This window comes from Pseudophryne corroboree, chromosome 3 (assembly GCF_028390025.1).
Source record: "Pseudophryne corroboree isolate aPseCor3 chromosome 3, aPseCor3.hap2, whole genome shotgun sequence".
Lineage (NCBI taxonomy): Eukaryota > Metazoa > Chordata > Amphibia > Anura > Myobatrachidae > Pseudophryne > Pseudophryne corroboree.
In genome coordinates, this window is record NC_086446.1 from 346789446 (window position 1) to 346794309 (window position 4864).

General features: G+C 38.4%; 1 long non-coding RNA gene across 1 annotated transcript; it reads left to right on the plus strand.

The window, feature by feature from the left end:
* Window positions 1-2320: 2320 nt before the first annotated feature.
* On the plus strand, window positions 2321-3822 carry LOC135057772 (uncharacterized). The gene is made up of 3 exons (XR_010244357.1): window positions 2321-2489; window positions 2649-2844; window positions 3714-3822. It is a non-coding gene; the product is annotated as an uncharacterized LOC135057772 (long non-coding RNA).
* Window positions 3823-4864: the final 1042 nt, after the last annotated feature.

The following is a 4864-nucleotide window of genomic DNA, read 5'->3' on the forward strand; positions in this document are numbered from 1 at the left end:
AGATAAAAACAGGACAAAGATAATACTGACTGCAATACAGACAAATAGCTCATCCAAATATTAGCAATACATCAGCTATTGTGACTGTTCATACAGGTACTTTCTATAGCTTGATCACTGTCACCAGTGCATCGTTAGATGACATTCCAACTCACTGGTAGGTAACAACTTAGAAGCATGTATGTAACTTTGGGCCATATGTATCAAGCCTTGGAGAGTGATAAATTGCACGGTTATAAAGTGCCAACCAATCAATCAGATCCTGTCATGTTATATGCTGTGTTTGCAAAATTACAGTTAGTAGCTGATTGGTTCGTACTTTATCATCGTGCAATTTATCACTTTTCAAGGCTTAGTACATCTGGACCTTTGCCTGCTCTCTACTCTCAGATCAGATGTTGGTAGTTACTTATAACGATAATGCAAGCACAATTTTAGCAGATTATCCTCACCCTCTGACAGGTCGCTGATAGAATTGTCAAGCAAAGAAAAATCTGCTAATGTAATAATGTTTAAGATATTTTTCCACATGCTACATACACATAGGTCAGTTTCACACCATAGGTCTCCAGCATATAAAATAAATATATCAGTATATGGTTAAATGTTTACAGTGAAAAATATGACCTTGATTCAGCCTATGATAAATAATTGTAATATAAATGCCAAACTAAAGATCTACAAATGGATTTAATAATATGCAAGGAGAAGTTGCACCCCTGCACCTGCCATATTTAGCAGATGTGGCCTTTTCACAAATCGGGGCTTGTAGAGTATTAGAACTTTACAGGCTCTGGTATGTGAGTGTCTCTGGGTCGCTGATAACTTGCAGACTGTGATGAATAGACTCTAGTTGTTTGTTAGGATGGTTTTTCACTGTTGATGGTAAAGGTTCTATAGAAGCGTAACCTACAACTTTTGATCTGTAAAATATAGGTTTGGGTCTTTTTAAACTAGAATTATAAAGCAAAATAGATTTTATTTGACACTATGAAGTGATCATAGTAGACAAAGGTTTATCATTTCCAATGTAGCTTGTTCTACACATGGAGACAGCACAGCAAATTCCCATTATAATGGGTGTGAGTGACACTAATGAATCCCCTGCAGGTTGCTGTGTAATTGGGTTTGTTTCCCTGTATGATGGGAGATTGTTCTGGGGTCTGCAAGAGGGGGGCAGTGATTAGGTTAAGCTGATAAATACTGATTGCCCCATTAAGATAGTAAACAGATAGCAAGGTGCAGAGAGAGGGGGAGGACCCCACACAAAGTACATATTGCCGGGCACCATCAGCTGTGTGTCCCATAGCACATTACCACCATGAAGCTACTGGTACCTCTTCTCCTCGCTCTCCTACCGTACACAGATGGCTATATCTGGGCCTGGATGTTATCAATGCCCTATAACAACCCTGAAGATGTAGGTGGACTTGCAAAGAGCTCTACAACCAAGGGGCCCACGGTAAGCTTTAATCTCCGCTCCTAATTATTCCCTAAAATCTCTGGAACTCTGACTCTTAGGGGGAGATTCAAATGTTTGAAAAGTCAGTTGGGTGACTGTTTTTTCCTATCTAATAGACAGGAAAAAACAGACTCCCAACCGACTTTTCAAACATTTGAATCTCCCCCTTACTGTCAGAAACTCATCCCTAAGTCTCACTGCGTACCTAAAAACTGTAGTTCTATTTTGCTCTTAAGTGTTTATCATATTTCACACTGATGACATTTTAACCACCGTCTATATTACCAAGTACAAATTAATTCTATTTAATATATCAACTGTTTTAATGTATTTTGACTTGTCTAATTTTCACTTTAGTATGGTAATGCAAACTTTTTCTGACGCGGCCTAACTAAATTGCAGTTTCTGTAGTGTTTATTGCGTATGTGAGCAGGAAATGGTATACAGTACTTCTGACTTCTCAATACTGTTTCATAGTCAGTTATTGTAACACTAACACCGCAGATTTTAATCATAATAGGAAGTCAGCTAAAACTGAAACCTTTCTTAAATAAATAAAAAATACTGTGTTTTGTTTCAACTAGATTAAGTTTAGATATTTCATTTGACAAGATTAAATTTAATTCATCTCTTGTAATAAGACAGCGATAAAGCAATGTCATATTATCCGCTGTTTTGCGTGAAATTATTTGCATAATACTAGTGGATTAATCTTCTAAGAGATTAATGCACTTCCATATTACTAAATATATTATGTTCTACCAAAATGGTTACAAGCAATTTAAATGCGTAGACAATGGCATGGACTGACATGTTAATATACTTCCTACAATTCTTCCACCTAATTTGTAGGTAACATGTGATCATGACCGCAGTTGTGGACGTGGATTGTTCTGTGATCGTCACTTTGGTCTGTGTGTAGCACTGCGCCACGAAGGCCAGTACTGCCGAAAGGATTCCCAGTGTGTCAGGGGCTTGGGTTGTATGTTTGGCCGGTGCCAACGAATTATACCTGGTGGACATGAAGGTAAGGACAGCTCAAGTCTGTTTAGAAAATATTTTTAGAAGCACTGTATGTATATCTCAAGTGTATGTGTGCATATTTCTTTAATACCAATAAAATAATAATATAAAAGTATATATATGATTTTTTTTAACACTTGGACTAATTTACATTTCCCATCAGGGTCCAGGTGCCGCCAGGATAAGGATTGCCCCCTGTCTATGTGCTGTGCCAGGCACCACGGAGAAATGATCTGTAAACGCAAACTACCTGCTGGGGGCAGCTGTTATGTTCCAGAAGGAGGCTTGGCATTCAGCATCAACCAGCTATGCCCATGTGAAGAGGGATTGGTCTGCAGTTCCACACCTCCGTCTCGAGAGTGAGTAACAATTATGAAACAATGTACTGTGCTGTAATATTTTACATTAATGATTATTCTAAGAAAACAGTAACACTTTCATCACAAGAAACTCTAATGGGTAAATGAGTCCTTGTTCAGTATACAGTATATAGCACATTCTTCTTGCTTCATCTTGTAACAGCGGGCCAGGGCCACAAAGAAAATCTTCTGGAAACTATTTTCAGCAGAGCAAGCCTGTAACTTTACACTGCAGGGAAATATATGCTGTTTATCAGTCAGGTTATTTTGTAGCAGATATTCAGAACAACATACAGGTATATATAATTTTATAAATAACCATATTTCACAGTGTACTTACATTTATTAATCTATAGATTACAAGAGTACAAAAAATTGCGTATACTGTTTTGTTAGATAAACACCCCGTTAATGATCTGTAGATGTCATCACTTTTGCACTCCGCGTCATTGTCTCTTCTAACAATTTTGATTGTGTTGCAAAGTGTAGCAGTATTATCACTAATTACCAATTTGGATTTTCTATAGATTAGGTTGTCTGAACCAGACAATCATTCCATACGAGACTTAACTGCTGTGCAGGGCTCTTGTAGAGAGTGTTGACATGTACACACAGTGATTACTAATCAGAAACCCATTATTTGGAGAGATTTTATTTCAGCAACATCGTCTATTGGACACTACCCTATATTTAAAAGCATAAACATGTTTTCATGGTGGTGTTCCTTTAAATGTGGACATTATGGAGATGCAGAAAATAAACTTAGAATTGTTACCTCTAGGTCACAGTATTGACATATAAACTTGTATGGATGAAATAAGTCTTGTGATGTGTTGTATTCACTCCTCCTCTTGTGTTTATTTCCGCAGGAAGGAATTTGTTTACAGTCCCGGCTTAGACTGGAAGTGTGTTGCCCCCTCCCCATGATGCCCCTGCTGCGTCCCTCTGTAAATATCCTGTACATACAAATTATATAAATAAAGAGCTTTATTGTTTAACACTGGTTTACCTTTATTTTAGAAACCAAATACCTTCTTGTATTTTATACCAGCAGGCTAACCTGTTCACATCATAGATGATAACCGTAGAGATAGTGTTGGAAACTTTCTTGTCCCGTTCCCACCAATCCGGTGACTGGCAGGCTCATTGAGGAGATATCATTCAGCAATGTACTACTAGCGCATGAGGCTACAACGAGAAACTGGGGCATAGTTAGTGCTGTAACCCCTAACAACCATACTTATTCTGCCATTTTTATACTAGATTCCGAAACATCTGATTCAGGCTGCTATGGATCACAGGATTTTATGGTGTAAAGATTTCATATATGTCACAACTGTATTCTTTATCAACAACAACATCATGCAGTTACTTATATAGCACCAGCATATTCGGTTGTACTTTACAACTGGGAGCAAAACCATAACAAAATAGTGGCAAAAAATAACAGATGAAGAGGTAAGACACACGCACACACACACAAATATATACACTGCTCAAAAAAATAAAGGGAACACTAAAATAACACATCCTAGATCTGAATGAATGAAATATTCTTATTAAATAATTTGCATAGTTGAATGTGCTGACAACAAAATCATACAAAAATTATCAATGGAAATCAAATTTATTAACCCATGGAAGTCTGGATTTGGAGTCACCCTCAAAATGAAAGTGGAAAAACACACTACAGGCTGATACAACTTTGATGTAATGTCCTTAAAACAAGTCAAAATGAGGCTCAGTAGTGTGTGTGGCCTCCACGTGCCTGTATAACCTCCCTACAACGCCTGGGCATACTCCTGATGAGGTGGCGGATGGTCTCCTGAGGGATCTCCTCCCAGACCTGGACTAAAGCATCCGCCAACTTCTGGACAGTCTGTTGGTGGATGGAGCGAGACATGATGTCCCAGATGTGCTCAATCGGATTCAGGTCCGGGGAACGGGCGGGCCAGTCCATAGCATCAATGCCTTCGTCTTGCTGGAACTGCTGACACACTCCAGCCACATGAGGTCTAGC